The 18479-nt window shown below is 45.7% G+C and overlaps 1 protein-coding gene across 13 annotated transcripts in view; it reads left to right on the forward strand.

Annotated features, from left to right (window-relative positions):
- Positions 1-18479, forward strand: part of TRERF1 (transcriptional regulating factor 1) — a 205209-nt gene that overhangs the window by 103233 nt on the left and 83497 nt on the right. The window contains exon 1 of one of the 13 annotated variants that reach the window (XM_037842429.1): positions 1065-1121. The exons of the other annotated variants lie outside the window; for them this stretch is intronic. The gene's annotated coding sequence lies outside the window, so the exon portion shown is untranslated. Of the gene's footprint in view, positions 1-1064; positions 1122-18479 lie in introns of those variants that run through there. 13 annotated transcript variants of the gene reach the window in all.

Below are 18479 nucleotides of genomic sequence, written 5' to 3' on the forward strand. Positions count from 1 at the left end.
GCATTTCCACCCAGCTTCCAGATGGAGCTGATCCTGCCAGTCCAAGTAGCAAGGATCTCAACCCTCCTTGCACATTAGCAACATCTGGGGAGCTTTCAATAAAGACCAGTGTCTGGTTGGTGGGTCCTGGGCATCAGCCTGTTTTAAAAGTTCCCAGGGTATTTTAATATGCAGCCAGGGTTGAAAACCATCGATCAAAGGACTTCCTCGCCCCCATGCCTTTGCTTATTCATGCTGCCCCTCTCGTGGGTCTACTCGTTATAATTCTGTTTATTCTTCAAGGTTTCGCTCAGAGCCTGCGTCTCCTCAAAGCCATCTCAAGCCTACCATTGATACCACCCCCCTTTCCACTGTGCTCTTCCATCACCTGTGCCTATTTATGCACATTTTATCTCACCATAGAGGAGCAAGCATGGCTGCTTCTCCCAGTAGTTTAGGTGGGCGTTGGGGGTAGGGACCACTTCTATGCAGCTGCAAGTGGGCACTCAAACATGCACTGAAGCGGATCAGGCCCAGGCCCATAGTCAGACCACAGGGCCCTGGACCTGCTGTGGCTGAGTGCTCCTGAGTCTCCTGGAGGAGCAGAAGAGGAATTAAAACTGGAACCCAGTTTTCCAAGAGGAAAAGGCCACATGGAAAGAGGCGCTTCGAATGTTGGAGAAGTTCGTGGACTTTATGATTCTCATACTGCTGCCCTGGGCAGCTGGTCTGCCCATTGCCCCTCTCTGACCAGTTGCTTCCCCACCGGGCCTTGGGTAGCACCTCTGTGGAAAGCAGAGGAGCAGGGCCTGTCTCAGGCCTTGGTGCTCACACTCCCACTGAGCAGTGTAGGATGCCCAGAGGTATGTGTTATCAGCCGAAGTTTCTCTGGCATCCTCCTCCCTGCTTTGTTTCTCTCCCCTTTCCCGGTGCCCACTGTCCCTCCCCCACCCCCCAGGAACCCAGGCCCCCAGCTGGGCCTCCACCATACCCTCCAGTGCTGCCACCAGGCACATGGTAGGAGCTTAATAAAACGAGCTGAATGACAGTCATGGCCTTGTGAGGCTTCACCAAGCTATGTGACACATTAGAGCAGAACCTGAACTTGACTTCAAGGCTGCCAACTCCCCAGACTGCGCATGGTGAGTTTTCCCTGAACCATGTGGCCATGGTTTCCTTAGTCCGTGCTTCTCAGCCCAGCGGTCTGAGGAGACAGATCTGCACTTGCTGCACTCAGTTCTGTGCAGGTGTGTCGGGAGCCCCAGCCTGCCTCTGGAGGTACAGAGCTTTGAGTAAGGAGGGTCAGGATGATGATCCTTCCTTGGATTGGGTCATCTTTCTCGGTGAGTCTTCAATAGGTGTAATTTAAGGCAGTCTGCAGAAGACATACTTCCTGGCCAAGGTGAGGAGGGATAGAAATAGGCGGCTACACCTCCAGAGTCTAACTGACCTCGGAGGCTGCGGGAGGTGGAGCAGGGAGCTGTTCCCAGGGGTGAGGCTGATGGTCAGGGATGAGGGTGTGGGGGGCAGGCAGAGCAGAGAAGATGGGAAAGAAGAATTTGATGCTCCTTGGATACTGCTTCTGTTTTTCTCATCAGCTTCCCTCTCATGTTATTGTTCCATTCTTTCCTCATTCATTCATTTCACACTTGCTTATTTCATCCTGTCAGTCTCTGTGCTAGGCCCTAGGGATAATGCAGCACAAAACAGGTCTTCATGGGCATTAAAACTGCATTCTCCAAGAATGCCTATTTAAACTTAAATTAACTAAAATTAAACAAAATTAAAAATTCAGTTTCTCAGTTGCACACTAGCCACATTTTAAGTGCTCAACAGGCACATGTGGCTACTGGCTACCACACTGGACAGTGGAGCTAGAGAACATTTCCATTTTCATGGAAAGTTCTACTGGACAGTGCTGGCTTAGCGTCTAGCCAGGAGAAGTGTTTATTAAAGGGGCGAGCATATAGTATGGAGTTGTGGAAAGTGATAGGAAGGTAAAGTAGAGGAAGCTGTGTCAGCAAATTACAGGGCTTCAACCTAGATGGGGGGTCGGTGGACATTTCTCTCAGGAAGTGATGGTTGAGCTGGAGGTAGACCAGATGCTAAAGCACCAGGTGTGTGGGGGAAGAGGGGAGAAGGGAGGGAATCCCAGGGTCAAGCGTGTGAAAGTGCCTAAACTTAGCATATTGCTGGTGGTCAGTGTCACTGACTGTTTAATCCAGAACTGTGTGGAAGCAGAGGCCCTGGTGAGCATGGACTCTGGCTCCAGACTGCCTGGGTTCAAATCTTGGTTCTACTGCTTACTTAAATTCTCAGTTTCCCCATCAGTAAAATGGACATCATAGCATGTACATCATAGAGTTGTTGAGCGTTAGGTGAGTTAATACGTGTAAAGCTTTTAGGGGTGCCTGTCACAAAGTAAGCATGACTACGTGTTGGCTGTTTTGTTGTTTTTGCTGCTCTCCTGCCTTGTCAGGAGAGGCAGTGCCTTACCTGAGCTGCCTGTAGAATCCAAGCTCTACCTGGCCCTAGTACCCAGTAACCGGGAGCAGGACTTCTGGGCTCTTGCTCCCACTGCCAGGTAAACCAAGAAGTCTGGCCCCCTGGTGCCCCCTTCCCACCCTGCCCAGTTCCTTGCTCTGAGCTTTTAATCCCCACAGCTGATTCTGTGAATGCCTGGTTCTGCTGTGCAGAAGTCACAGCAACCTTGGCCATGCCTGTGACCTGTGGGCCATGTAGCCTAACCACAATCCTGCAAGGTCAGTTCTGACATTAATGTCTCAGATTCGTGTTGTTGTAAGTGACAGGACCCTGGAGGTGGAAGGGACCATCTGGGCCATCTTCCATCACTCTGCCAGCAGCGAAGCTGCGTGAGCTGGGACCGCCCATCAGACTGGAACTGGGGTCTCTGACTCACACCCCGCTGCTCACTCTGGCCCCCATGATGGCTCATTCAGGCACAAGTGGGGTGTCTTTTGCTCTGCTGCTGGCCACACTGGATTGCTCACTCCCAACTTTGAAAACTTGGAGGAAGCACCCCCATCCCCACCCCATTTGGGCTCCAGTGCTCCTGGACCTGAGGTGTGGGGTAGCTCATGGCTGTGTGATGTCTCAGAGTTCAATTGCCCTTTCCCATTAGGTAGTTGGAGCTGTAAGCAGCACCCCTGTCACAGATCTGCCCTGCTCCCAGCGCGGAACTACCTATTCTCTTTATAGAGACAAAGGAATTCTGTATAGAATTAGTTCCCAGGGAGACTTTTTTCTAACCAAATCAAAACAGCACCATGGCTTGGCATATACTGGCAATTCTTTCTTGTAATGACATTTGATGAATGAGATTGGCCTGCATAATATCATTAGGTAATGTAATTGTTGGAAATATTAGACTTGGGTCTTGAGTTGCTTTTCAGCTTTGAAAGAGGGTAATAATGGTGGAAGTTGCTGAGGAGCCTGAGACGGCTGCTGCTTCGGAAGGAGGAGTGGTGGCTACAGGCAGCTCTCCTGGGGTTCCTGTCTTAAGTTTGCCATAGCCCCCCACACTCAAACCACCTTCTGATCGTTGGATTCCACTTGCCTCCCCCCATGTTTTCTTTGTTTTGTTTTATTTTCAGATTTCTATTTTTTGCACCCACCCCCAGGAGAATTCTTGGCTTGTATTTAAAACACGCGTATATGTGTGAATATACATAATGTACACATTTATGTGTGTATATGTGTATACGTGCATGTGTATGTATGTATATATTTAATATATTCTTTTTTTAAAGTGGCCTCAGATGAAAGCCCACCTTGGACTGCTTACCTAAGACAAAAATACCTCTGCTGCATCTTGAGATTTTCCCATTTCTTTCTGGCCAGGAGGTGGTCAGATGCGGCCGTTGGGACTCGTCACTGCCTCTGGCCTCTACATCTCTGTGTCCGTTGGTGGGTGTCTGTGGGGCAATTTCCTCTTCACATTAAGTAAGTGCTAGAGAGGCCCGTGTGGTCCTTGGATGTTCCTATGTTTTCTTCCCATGAAGGCTGAAATCTGTAACGGGGCCCCCTTTGGATCTTGTGGTTAGTTTCCAATATCCCTCACACCTGTTGGACTGTAGGGTCCCTTTACTTACTGGGAGCAGGTTTCCTGCATCCTTGGCCAGAGACCAAAGGTCAGTTCTTCTCAGCCAAGAAGAAACCTTTTCCTTGGCTTCCCCAGGGGGAATGGAAGTTGCTAGCTTTGGCATGACTGTTTTTGCAGGTTTGTTTCGGACAAAGTGAACACAAGCAGGGAAGAGGCTTAAAGAACCAACAAGTCAGGTGCCTGATATAACAATATTACAGAACCTTTGGAAAATACAGGAAAGCATCCTCTTGGATGCCTGAATCACTTTTTACAAGGAGGATTTAAGTAAGGCCTTAAGCATTGACTACAGTTGTCAGCCCCCCACATGGTTTCCTGGACCCAGCTCCCCAACTTATGTGAAATTCAAGATAGGTAAAAGCAAGAGGTGTGAAATGAGCCTCTGAAAAAGTAAGACACATTTTCATTTCCTGATGATTTTAATCAGAAACTCAACTTAGGTAACACCAACCAACAAAGGATTTGTCTCTATGAAGGAGCAAGACTTTAATCAATGATTTGTGTGCTTCTGTGCTGGCTTACTGGGGGCTAGTTCATTCTGCTGCCTCGTGCACCCACCTCTCGTATTAACCTCCCAGCCCCTCACTTAATGGGATCTCCGTAGGGGCAAGGATTGGTTCTTTTGCCTTCTAGCAGTCCCTGAAACATCATAGGTGATCCATTTATATTTGTTGGAAAAATGATGGAGAGCTAGACCAGTAAAAAGCAGGCCAGTTTCGTATCCATTCCTCCCAGCTCCATTGAAGGGTGTGCTGTTACTCACTGAGCCAGTTGCTCCATAAAGTCCCTCGTCTAAACCAAATGGAAAAATTTCCCCTTCTTGACCTAAGTCTTAAGGGCCAGGATGCAGCCTTCTGGGATTTTTAGAAAGATGAAACACTGTGGCAGGAAAATGAATGTTGACTGCATTTAAGGAGCCAATGGAAGAAGTCTTCGTCAGATGGGCCCTAAGTAACTGTGAGGACCCTTTGAACACATTTGTAGAGGTAATGATTATGGTGATGGGGATGGAGGTCCTAAGGATGAAACAAAAGTTATCCCCTTGTCACTAGACCAGACAGTCCTGTCCACCAGGGAGTTAGGGCTGTCATCTGCCTAACAAGCCAAGAGGAGATGCTTCTTCTCCCCCTACCCCCCACCCTGTGAGGCTTCTGTCCCTTCCAATATCATCTGCAGCCCACGGAGCGAAGGTGGCTTTGCAGCAAGCCTTATCCCTGGGAGAGCCTCAACTGTCCAGGAGAATCATATAATGAATAGTCTTTTTCTGAGTCATTGTGATCTCTCTGTACAGAGCTAAGAAAAAGTTGGTGTGGGTATGGCTTCCTCAGACTCTGCCCTATACAGTACATCTCACCCTGCCCCTCATTGGGCCTCTTCTTTGTCAGGACATCACCCCTGGTGTAGAACGTTTCCCGATTTTTCAGGAAAAAGAATGAGTGGTGACACATATTTTACCTCCCTTGAAACAGGCTCTCTGTTCCCCACTCTTCAGCAGAGCTTAGGGGAAAAGGGATGCTGAGGGCAAAAGGAACTGTCCGCTTGGCCCGTGTGGGCTGGGGATGCACATGCCCCTGGCCCCACCGCTGGTCACTTTACCAGGAACGTGGAGTGGCCCAGAATCTCAGAGTTGGAAGAGGCCAAGCAGCCCCACCGACAGAAGGAACTGTCAGTGGTGAACTCACACCTCTTTCAAAAGGAACTGAGGACCATGACCTGTAACTGAATCACAGACCCCAGGAAAGCCCACGTTCAGGTAATTCTGGAAGCACATCACAAAGGCAAGAGACTGATACATTTTACTGTTTAAAACTTATTAGTTCTATATGTAAACAAACAAAAAATTTGGTGTCAATCAAATGAAAAAACAACATATACATGACAATGGTTAATATCCTTAATATATCCTTAATATATAAAGAAAGCTTAAAAATCAATAAAAAGTGAAAAATATACGGAGAGGCCCCACAGAGGTCTCAGGTCACAGCCTCCCTGGCTTTGCATCCCTGCCTCTCCCCTGCCCAGGCCTCTGCAGCACCCAGAAGCCTTTCATTCTCCTGTATCCGGACCTTTGCCTCCTCTGACTTAGTGGCCTGCAGCTGGGGAGCATCTTTTGGGTGATCCCCAGGGATCTGGCCACTACTCTGGGTGACCCAGTTGTCATTCACTTATTCCAGAGAAGAAACCTCCAATCTCCTACCTGCAAGGTGCATGCGGCTGGAAGGGAGGGAGTGAATAAGAGTGAGAATATGTGTGTCTAACTTTGCTTTCAGTTCTCATTTTCAGCTTTGTGCCTTACTTTCCACCCTCCACCACTCCTGGCATGCTTTCTTCTCACACTCCCTGGAGTTTGCAGGGCAGATCCTGCCCTGCTTGTCCTCCTTCCTCTCTGTGAGCATTCTGGGCCCTGACAGCTTCTGTCCTGCTGCCTCAGTGACTGCTGTTTGCTGTCTTCCTGACGTTTATTGCTAATTGTGTCTTTCCTGTTCTTTTCCATCTTGTAAGTTTATAGGATAAAAAAAAGTATTATACTTCACTGTCATTTTAGCAAATCTTAGAAGGAAAAAGATTTTTAAACATGGGTTTTCAATCTACCATTTTTAAGCAGAAGGTTGTGCATCATAATTTGATAGCTGCATTATAGTCCATTCCATGTCCATGCTTTCTATCTATGTTGTCTTATTTTTTGGAGATTTAGATTGATTCTCCCCCACTCCCCACCTTATTAAAAGCAATACTTGCATGAGCATTCTTGTGGCTAAATCTTTAGGCATATTCATGATGATTTCCTAAGGGTGACTTTCTGTAAGTAGACTTTCTGGGTCAAAGGACGTGTGAAACTTGGAGATGTTCTGGTACATATTGCTAAGCTTCTCTTCATAAATATACTAATTTGCATTCCCACTAGCAGCATATGAATGTCCATTCTTCTCAACACCCTTGTCTATACTGGGTATTTTTGAAAATACCTTTTTGTGTATTAATGTGAGTATTCTGCAGCATAGATTCCTGGGTCTTAAGTGCATACACTTTAGATTTTTAATAGATGTTGGCCAATTTACAAGTTTCTTTCCCATCACAAGTGCACGAGCATATTTGTTTCCTCCAAATTCTTGCCAACACTGCAGAATGAGTTTTAAATCTTTCTGATTTTATAGATTGCTTTAAGTCACATTTTATTGATTTCTCATGAGGCTGAATTTTTTTCATGTATTTGTGCCATCTGTATTTATTCTTTTGTGGATTGCCTGTAATCCGTTTTTCTCTTTGTATGTTTTTCACTTTTTATTGATTTTTAAGCTTTCTTTATATATTAAGGATGTTAACCATTGTCATGTATGTGTTATTTTTTTCACTTGATTGACACCAAAGTTTTTGTTTGTTTACAAATAGAACTAGTAAGTTTTAAACAGTAAAACATATCAATCTCTTGCTTTTGTGGTGTGCTTCCCGAATTACCTGAACCATGGGCTTTCCTGGGGTCTGTGACTCGGTTACAGGTCGTGGTCCTCAGTTCCTTTAGAAAGAGGAGTGATTCACCGCTGACAGTTCCCTCTGTTGGTGGGACTTCTTGGCCCACGCTGGGGAGGTGGGGGTGGGCCCTGGGGTCCCTAGGGAAGAGGCAATGCCCACGTGAGGCTCCTCGTGTGTTCCAGGACTCACCTTGCATTGCAGTGACTCAGAGACAGAGGGTGAATGGCAGAGGGTGTGGATGTGATGCGGAGGAGCTGGGCTGCGGATCTCAGTAGACCCCTCCTGCTGCTAACAGCTGGCCTCGGGCTGTGGGAACCACGCCAGGGGCTGAGAGCAGGGGCCTTTGCTGGCCAAGTCCCTTCTGACCGATTGGGCCTAGGAGCGAATCAGTAATAGCCAAGTGGGACCAGGACTTTTAAAGGGCTGTGTGACTTGACCCAACTCTGGCCTCCCCTTGATAATAGCAAAGAACAGCAGCAAATGACATTGGACAGTTTGTTTGGTTTTTTAATGCAGCAAATGACATCGGACAGTTTGTTTGGTTTTTTTAATGCAGTTACTTTACCTTCCAATTTGTGGTTCTTCCCAGCTTGTACTATGATGACTTGCCTAGCTCCTCCCCATTTATCAGATTTATTTCCTGGTGAGACCTGGTCCGGGAAGCAGATTGGGGGTGGATGCTCGTAAATTTCTCTCAGCAGCTGCTGCTGAGGGTAGACTGGGGACTTCCAGGATTGAGGTGGCTTGGAGCCTCACTTCTCCAGCTGGGTTGCCCATGGCCTAGAAAGTAAGATCAGTATTCAGAAGTGTGTAAATAGTGCTGAAGGGATTTTTTTCTAACTTTCAGCAAAATGGGTCCCTTAGAGCTATATAAGATGCTCTGCTTTCAGAAGGGCCCTTGAAGAGTCTTCCTCGTATGGGGTTGTCATTCAGAGGGCAATTCCACATTTCCTCCTACAAACTAGGGATTGGAGTTGGGGCATTAAAAAAAAAACGTAATAAAATGGGTTGTGATAACTACAAAACTAACACTTCCTTCAGCCACTCAGACACACCAAGTTCATCCCTTTCTCCAGGTCTTTGTCCTCGTCTTGCCTGCTGCCTGTCCTCCCCTTCCCCGGATCACAGGGCTGGCTCCTGCTCATCACCTGGGTTCTGCCCCAACAGCCCAGGCTAAGGGGGCTTCTCCCCACCTCTCCTGAGTCACTCCATCTCACCTCACCTTATTCTGTTTCCTTTATAGCAGTTACAACAACAACAGCTGATACTGAGTGCCTACTATGTGCCAGGCAGTGTTGTAAAAGCTATGCATTTGCTCCTCTGATTATCCCTTTGAGGAAAAGAATATTGCTATTCCAATTTTACAGATAAAGAAACCAAGTCCTGCGAGAGATTAATGTCATGGTTTGGCACTGGGAGTCATCTCTTCGGTAAACATTTTTTGAACCTGCTCTAGGACCTGGGGATACAAAGATGAGTAAATCCCTGTCCTTGCTGTCAAGTCAGGCATAGGCCAGTGACTCCTCTCTGAGACCCTGGGCAAGCTGCTTACTTATCTGTGCCTTAATTTTCCTGTCTGTAAAATGGGAATAAAGGGACCTGCCCCAGCTACTCCTCTCGGTTCTTGCGAGATCAGACGGTGAAATCACTTTGGGAATTTCCCAGGAGAGTGCAGAGGTAGGGAGAGTCGCTGGGGGGGTCCTCACTTCTGGGATTGGAAGACAGCAAGCATATTCTCCCTTCTTACCTAGATGGAAGAAAGGTAGACAGTTACCCACTCTCATCTCTGGTATGGTGATACACTTAGTGATCAGATTTCACTCTCTGTACTTGTATGCATTCTGTAGCATCAAGAATTTCTTGAATGTCTTAAAGATTCTAGCTTCAGGAAGGCAATTTTTGGTTTGACCATTATATAATTGGTCAATAGGATTATGATACTTAGGGCAGCAGTCCCATATGATTGGAAGTGGTGGGTTTTGTTTAGGGGAAGTGACCACTTGAAAGTTCCTTATCTGCTGGTGGTACTTTTTGAAAGGGGTTGTCGTCATGTGTCACAAGGCTACTGGCCAGACTGTTTAATACTGACCGCTGGTGTTATTCTGGAACCTAAAGCAAGAGTGTTTTGCTTTCTGTCATTTCTACCAAGGCTGTTATTAAAGACATGCGCGTAGAAATAGATGGTATGTTGGTGCACAATGGGAACAGCCACGTGGAAGGGGATTCTCCCTCCTTGTCATCCTCCTGAGATGAACTGTAAAGAATGGAACAATGAAACCTTTAAAGCAAGTGGAAGTGTCTGAACCCATCCTCCTAAATAGCATGGAAGGGGAGGCTTTGGTCTCTGGTTCTCGCTCTGAGCCCCGCCCACCTTTCTGTCATTCGTGGTTTGTTTCCTGTGTCAAATTTGTTGCACAATCTGTTAATAGCCAAACATGCCCTCACAAGCTGGGGAATATTTGCAGAGTGATAAAGTAATTATGCTATGATCTCCCACTTTCCAGAAGAGACAGGCATCAGACCTGCACACCCTGGGAAGCATCCAGCACCAGGTCCTGCTGATTCCATGGTTTCATTCCACTCATTCACACTGCTGTTGCCCAAATCCCCACCCCTATCATTTATCCAGACAGCCATCCATTCAGTGAACATTTCTGAGCACTTACTATGTGCCAGGCCCTATGCTAGGATATAAAATGGTCAGTTACCATCCTTGTGTTCAAGGAATTCATATATTTGTAACAGGAAACATGGGTTCAGTGAAGTATTCCAAGCTTGGATACTTGGGGCCTAATAGTCTCACTGCCAGGGAAGGGCAGGGTTTGGTCAGAAAAGATTTAATAGAGGAGATGACTTTGTAACTGAGTCTTAACAGAAAACTAAGGTGCTTGCCTTGATCAATCCATCCATCCATTCTATTGCCCCTGTCCTTCCACAGATATGAACACCTACTAGGAGCAAGTCTCCCACCTTCTGTACCTACTTTCTTTCTCTTTGACATTGGTTCAAATTCCCTGTACATCCCACCCATATAATTGCCCTCAAACACTGCCTGAGGCATGTCACTTGATCAGAAAACCTTGGCAACTTCTTGTCCCAAAAATAAAGTCTTGGCTTCTGAGCCTGACTGTTGGGTTCCTGCATTATGCTGCCCCAGCCTGACCAGTCAGCTTGTTTCTCGTTACTCCCATGGCCAGGCAGACATACTTGCTGCCCCTCAAACACGTTTCAAATCCACTGCCTCCTCCCATCTGTCTAATTCCACTCTCCCTTCAAGGGACACTAGGGCTCCCCTGCTGGCTTGGACTTAGAGGATGTGTAACTGCACCTCTTGTTGGATGCTCATCACACTGCGTTGCATCTTTGTCTTGCTGTGTGGGTCTGGCTCACCTCCCTCACTGTGAAGTTGGTGGGATTCTTCATATTTCTTTGTTCTCCTCTGTGACTGAATGCAGGGCCTACCTATGAAGTCATCTGTCTATATTTATTAACAAAAGTTGGGAGAATTACACCTCTCCCTAGTAGTCCCTTAGTTCTGTTGATGAGCTGGAGATCAGAATTACCACCCTGCAACTAATGTGTGTTTAATCCATTTTTTTTTCCCACTCTCAGAAGGTAATAGAGAGGGCTAGATGATGAAGGGTGAGAATATGTGCTGGTTATTCTCCATTTTTTCCCCTCTTCCACTTCTATCCTCTGCCCTAGCCGTGTCCTAGGAGGCTGGCCTTCCTGGGTTGCATCACCTGGACTCTGGCTTCAGGTTTATCCTCTGGCTTCAGGTTGGGTTTGGCCAATAGGAGGCATCAGCAAGAGATCCAGGAACCGGAGGAAAGAGAGGTTGGAGGAGCTGTCCCGCTCTCTGCTTCATCCAATTTCTGACTATGGCTGTATTTTACAGCTACAGACCCCTTTCCAGGGCTCTGGACTGGCTGGGGTCCAGTAACACCATTTCCTCCCCTTGCCCTTAGACTTAGGAGTGGTAACAGCTTCCTGCTGGTGTTCCCCTCTGGCTGCTGCACCTGTTCTGTTGGTTCCCTTAGCCCTGCCCACACCTCTGTAACTGGTCCACTCATTAGATTATTTTCATTTAATCCCTTCTGAGTGTGCCTTCTGTAATATCCTACAGAGAGTCAACCTTGCAGGTTTAATTACCTGTTCCAATAATCAACCATAAATTGATCAGTTCCGTTTTCTTACAAAAGGTTCTTTTATTGTGTGGGCGGCAGGGAGGTGAGCATTCAGAAGAATGTATAATAAAAATTAACAGTATCCTGGTCCCTTCTCTCCCTAACTCCTTTGAGGCAATCACTTTTAACTCTTCCAGTTATTTTTTCTGGCATTTATCTTCATATCCTTAAATGATTGGCTTTTATTTTACTCCTATTTTAGAAATTCTCTGCTGACTTCCTGTTACTAATAAGTGATTTAGCTCACTTATACCCACCCTTCTACCTCCCCTCCCCACATCCTGACAACTTACTGTGTCGTTATTTATGATTCCTCTATTTGGTTACCTTTATAAGTAATATTCTTACTCTCATATTTCTCGTTCCTTAACAACACAGTACCTCTTGATTCCCTGTTGAGCAAGGTGAAGATATTAGTGTCCTTATCCCATCTTGCCTTCTCCTTCCACTTTCCAACTTCGGTCATCTTGGTTTTTACTTTTAAATTGTTAAGGTTGATAACATTTACATTTTTATTTGTTAAATGTCTTTATATCTTCTATGCTGTATCTGCACATTTGACAGTCCATCTTCGGACACACTCATTTGGTTTACTTACGGACTTTTTCTAAATTTTCAGCCAACACTTTAAAATTGGGAGAGTCTTCATAAACGATTTAGAGTTTGGGGATTGGAAGGTTGGAAGAGCTGTCACATGGGATCTGACTTTCCACATGGGTAACACTTTGCTGGAAGCTGCCCTCTTTAGAGCACACAGATGGTCGTGCTGCTCCAGTTTGCCCCAGGCCTTACCACTCACCCAGTGTGTGCATGTGCTCAGGGACCTGGCCTTCCTTGTTTACTTACTCACCTGCCTGACCCCGAAGGCACTTCAGTGTGTGACCCTGATGCCTGACCTGAGTATTATTCATTATTCCCTTTGGAACCAAGTAATGTATTATGAATACTTTACAGCTTTTTATGTTTCCAAGAGTTTCTAATTGCCTTCCTTTCTTTGTTTTGTTGGTTGGTTTGTTTTTACCATTTGCTGTTGTCATAGCCTCATCTACTACTTCTCTCACCCCCCCCCCACCCCCCAACTTTCCTTGCCAGCTGGGTATTTTATATATTCCTCCTTCCTCCCCAAGTTCTCTGTTCTTCCCCTCCAGCCAGACCTGGTTGTTCTCTAGGCCTGCTGCAGACCTGTCAGGAGATTTCCCTGAACTGTTTTTCTAGGTTGGCTCCACTGCTTCTTGGGCCACATATCTCTTCTCTGGGGTTCATTCAGTTTCTCTAGAGAAGGAAATTCAAACTTTTTGCCTGAGAGTGTATATACCTGACTGCCTCATGAGCTGCCTGTGGAGGGATCAACTGTTCCGACTTCAGACTTCAAATAATGCCCCTTTTCAGCCTCACGCCTGGTTCCTGCCCTCTCTTGTCTTGGCATCTCTGTCAAGAGCCTCTTGGCCATTCGGCCAAGCTGATGGGACTCCTGTAACATCTGAGCCCACTGCTGGGCCTACACCATCTTTTCTAATCCTCCATTTTCTGTCTTTTCTCCACAAGGTTGGTTGCCCTCCCCTGAACTCTTCATTGTTTGGAATTATGCCTCTTTAAAAAAAAAAAAAAAAAAAATTATTTCCCTCTCATCTTGGTGATGATGTGTCCATGTGTCCAGATGGATAGGATATGAATGCATGTGGTTAATTTGTTGTCCATCTTTAATAGGTTATTCTCATGAATTGATCCCACCCCTTCTTGAATATGTTTATATTTTTAGCTTATATCACTTTAAGAACTAGGAAGTTAAACTCACCACCATCTAAACTAGGGGCTTTTTAATCATAAATTTCCCTCCTTTAGATTTAGAAGCGGTTCCCTGTTTATAATATTATATGCCTGTCCAAGTCATACTTTTTTTTTTAACCATCTCATGTTCATCTTGGATTGGTTAGGGTATTGTCAGCTGTGGTCATCCCCCAAATTTCAGGGGTTTAACCTGATAGAAGTTTGTTTCCCAATCTTGTAACTGTCAGATGCAGCTGTTCCTGGTTGTGACTGACTTTCCTCCACAAGATGATTCAGGGACGCAGGCACCTTCCAGCTTATGACCCTGCTGTACCCTAGAGCATGTGCTCTCTATTTGCCTCAAGGGGGCAAAAAATGGTTCTTGGGGGCTGAAAAATCTTACTTTTTTATGCATAAATCACAGATAAGCGTTCAGTACAAATACAGATACACAGTAGTATATCTGTGGTATTAAAATTTCATGGAGAGATGTGATTAGGGAAAAAATGTCTAAAAGGGCTCCTTAAGGGAGTGATAACGCAAAAAAGATTGAGGAACAGGGCCTAGGATGACTTGGCATTCAGGCAGGGCAATGTTCAGGTAGAAAGGAAAAAAGAAGGTAGAAAAGACTCCCCCACTTCTTAACTGTTTTGGCCCCAAAATGACACATGTCCTTTCCTAGTCACCTTGTTGCAACAGAGCTGGGAAATGTAGTTCCTGGCCAGACAGCCGCTTCTTAGCGACAACTCGTAGCTAAAGAAGGAGGAGCATGGATTTTGGAGGATGCCTGGCCTCAAACACAGAGGTTGGCAAACCTTTCTTAAAGGGCAAAGTAGTAAATATTTTAGGCTTGCAGGCCATATGGTCTCTGTTGCAACTACTACTCAGACCCTTGTAGCAGAAAGCAGCTATAGACACTGTTTAAATGGATGGGTGTGACTGTGTTCCGATAAAACTTTATTTATATAGTCAGATGACTGGCTGGCCTGTAGGCTGAGGTTGACTAGCCCCTGCATACACCTACACTGGAAGGTCTTTCTACAGCTATTCAGTTATCCACATTTCCTTCATTCCTAGTGCCTAACTGGGACCTGGCACTTCCCATCAACTGAATGAAGAGAATTACTCCCTGTTTTTCCTGTGAGAAGAGGTGGGATCTGACCCTCCACCAACTGAAGTGTAGAGGTCTCAAGTCTGGTGCAAGGGAATAAAATTTAGTGTGATGGAGTGATGTGAAGGACACATCCCCACAGCCACCTGACACGGTAGGGGGCAAAGTGCCTAGCACCCAGTAAGTGCTCAGAAAATGGTGACTGTTTCTGTTGTTCAATGCTCTCAGTTAGCTAAGAAGTTTCTGTGTTAGACGAAGTAAGTCCTTGGAGGACATAGGCCTCTGCTTCTCACAGCATTAGGGAATATACCATAATTCCCATTATTCAATGGTTAAAACTAAAATTCACAAAGTGCTTGTATTAACCTGATAAAATGCTTACATTATAAGCAGGATACAAATTATATTTATAATATGATCCTAACTATAGTTTTTTGAAAGTATATCAAAAAGACTAGAAGGAAGTATTCTTACCAAGTAATGGGATTATGGGTGGTTTTTATTTTCTTTTTATTTTACAGTGATCATGTTTTACTTTGCTAGTTGGAGAATAACAACTGTTAATATAAAAACTCTAGAGGAAGGGAGTTTGCACTAAGTGAGAGGATGTTAGCGAGGGCATCTACCTACTTGTGCACACACATGTGGACCCAAGATTGCTGTCAGAAATTCTGTTGGAACAAAGTCCCTGTGAGGCAGCCCCTCTTCCCACCCTCCCCCAAATTAGAGAAGCATCTTTGGATAATGACCAGGGAAGGGATAATATTGGCCTGCTTCTGCACTGAGAAATTTTTCTCATTTCTGAACAATGAGAACCTTATCTAGATTCTTTCCACTTGGGCGGGATCAGCTTCTCTGGATGAATCACAGAGATTCGAAGTGGGTTGAGGAGGAGGGACATGGCTTGGGGTTAACTCCATGTCAGAGTCACTGATCATCCCAGCCACCTCCCCATACCTGTTGGACTTGCTTGACTTTGGGGAGAAATGAAAGAGCTTTCAGCGTCCCTGTTGGCAGTAACCAGGCAGGCTGGCATCCAGGTGCCCGTCCCCATCTCGCCCAGTGGCACAGAGAATAGCCCACTCTGTAGCGGTAAATAAGTTTGAGAGCAAACTGAACCAGCCCCTTATGTCCCAGGCCCCTCTTAGTTCCTCATTTGCATCTTCCCTCTTGCACCGCCACCCCCACCCCTGATATTGTGCCACTGGCTTTGGGGGTCATCTGCCTGTGTCATCCCTCACCTAAGTCCCTCCTCTTCAGCCTCTGGCTGCTTTTGGGCCCTGGACTGTCTACACATGGCCTCAAGCCGTGCCCTCCACACTTGTCAGACCTATGGCCTTCTCCGACCCTGGGCCCCTTCACTGGGACAAGTTGGCTTCTCTTCTCAGACCCAGTGACCTGCCTTGACTCTTCAGGGACATCAGCTGCTTGAAGATGGCCTTTGCAGTGGACCCTCATTTGACCTGGGGCTCCCTCTCAGCTGGGGAACCTCACAGCTGCTTTGCCCCAGCCTTGTGCCGGTGTTCTGATAGCTGCTACTAGCGCCCTTCTCTTTCATCCCACCACATGTACCCTGGACCTGAATGTGATGGGTGTGTCACAAGGCACAGACATTATTAGTAAGCCCATGGTTTGTGCTTCCAGATTCCTTACTGTGACTTACAAGGCCCTACATCAGGGTTTCTCAACCTTAGCACTAGGGGCATTTTGGGCTGGATAATTGTTGTAGCGGGGCTGGCCTGTGCATTGTAGGATGTTTAGCAGCAGCCCTGTCCTCTACCCACCAGATACCAGTAACACTTCACCAGTTGTAACAACCCAAAATGTCTGCAAACATTGCCGTATGTTCTCTGGGGTGCAAAATCACCAGTTGAGAATCATTACCCTACACAATGGGGCCTCCCCTGACCCTTGCCACCCACTGGGCACCTCTGCGTGAGCTCGTTCTCACCACAGGGCCTTTGCATTTGCTGCTCCAGTTGCTTGGCATGTTCTCCTCTCTAGTCGTCCATGCTAGTCATTTAGGTCTTATCTCAACTAACACCTCCTTACCAAAGCCTTTCCTAAGTCCCCTAGAATCTGACCAACCCAGTCACATGATCCTGTTTCCCTGTGCTATTTTTTATTTTTTATTTTTTTTAGCTATCCTTAGAATCTCTCTGGCTTCATTTCCTACTACTTCCCCCTCATTCTGTCCGTTCCAGCCTCACGGTCCTCTAAGGTCCTCAGTCACACCGGACATGTTCCATCCCAGGGCCCTTGTTCTTGCCGTATTCTCTGCCTGGAATGTTCCTTCCCAAGATACCCACGTGGTTTGCTCACCTTCTTCAGGACTTTGCTCAAATGTCACCTCCTCACTGAGCACACAATAGGCACTCAACGTATATTTTTTGAAGAAACTAGCTTTATTCTGCCAAGCTAATTAGGGCCTCTGCCCTAACATAACTTGACCGTCAAAAACATTGGGTGAGCCTGGCTTCTTATAACCCAGAGACTTACGTTGATGAACAGTTTGCAATCAGCGTAGACTCATATGCTAACGCATTTTTTCTCACAAATTGGGGTGTTTAAAAAGCACAAAGCCATTTATTTGCTAATCATCCTTCTTTAACAGGTATTAGCCAGAGTTCTGAACTTAGCTGTGACTTACACTTCTCATGCCTTGGTTGAGATATTTCCTAATAAGTGTGTGCACTTGTCTACAAGTAATTATTAGTTTGTCCTTATCAGCCGCAAGAGGTCAAGACCACCACTATGATGGCTCCCTGTATATGGCTGGGTTTAATAAGAGCTAAAAAAAACTTTTTGGTTACCCCTCTGCCTGTCCTGACCCACAGTATTGCTTTTATTTCTCATCTCTCTCCACTCTTAATCTTGTTCCTTTCTTTCTCCTTTAGTGGACCTTCACTCTCCAAACACATAAAACATTTCTTTTCTCCCAACTCCTTCTTATCCCCAAATCCCTGCATGAAAAGATATGCAACATCATTAGTCATTAGGGAAATGCAAATCAAAACCACAATGAGATACCACTTCACACCCACTGGGATAGCTATAATAATAATTAAAAATGAAAACAAACAAAACAGCAAGTATCTGTGAGGCTGTGGAGAAATTGGAAACCTTCCTGCACTGCTGGTGGGAATAAAAGTTAAGCATAGTATTACCATATGACCCAGCAATCCACTCCTAGGTATATACCCAAAAGAACTGAAAACGGACTCAAACAGATACTTGTATACCAGTGCTATAGCAGCAGTATTCAAAATAGCCAAAAGGTCCAAACAACCTGAGTGTCCATCCACAGATGCATGGATAAACAAAATGCATTATAATCTTGCTTTGGAATATTATTCAGCCATAAAAAGGAATGGGGTTCTGGTACCTGCTACAATGTGACTGAATCTTGAAAGCATTATGCTAAGTGAAATAAGCCAGACACAAAAGGACAGATAATTGTATGATCCTGCTTATATGAAATATCTAGAAAAAGCAGATTCATAGAGACAGAAAATAGATTAGAGGTTGCCAGGAGCTGGAGAGGAGAAAAGAATGAGGAGATATTGTTAATGGGTACAGAGTTTCTGTTTGGGTGATAAAAATTTTTGGAGATAGATAGTGGTAATGGTTGCATAACATCATGTAATGAATGCCACTGAACTGTACACTTTAAAAAGCCAAATTTTATTTTATATTTTTTATCACAATAAAAAATCAGAAAAAAAAAAATTCCTGTCCTTACCTCCATGACCCCTAAAAACCACATCCCCCCAGAGAGCTGAGAGGACGTGAATCGACAGCACGTCCCCTCTGGAGCCCAGAAAGCCCTGAATATAACTGG

The sequence above is a fragment of the Choloepus didactylus genome, chromosome 7 (genome assembly GCF_015220235.1).
Source record: "Choloepus didactylus isolate mChoDid1 chromosome 7, mChoDid1.pri, whole genome shotgun sequence".
Taxonomy (NCBI): domain Eukaryota; kingdom Metazoa; phylum Chordata; class Mammalia; order Pilosa; family Megalonychidae; genus Choloepus; species Choloepus didactylus.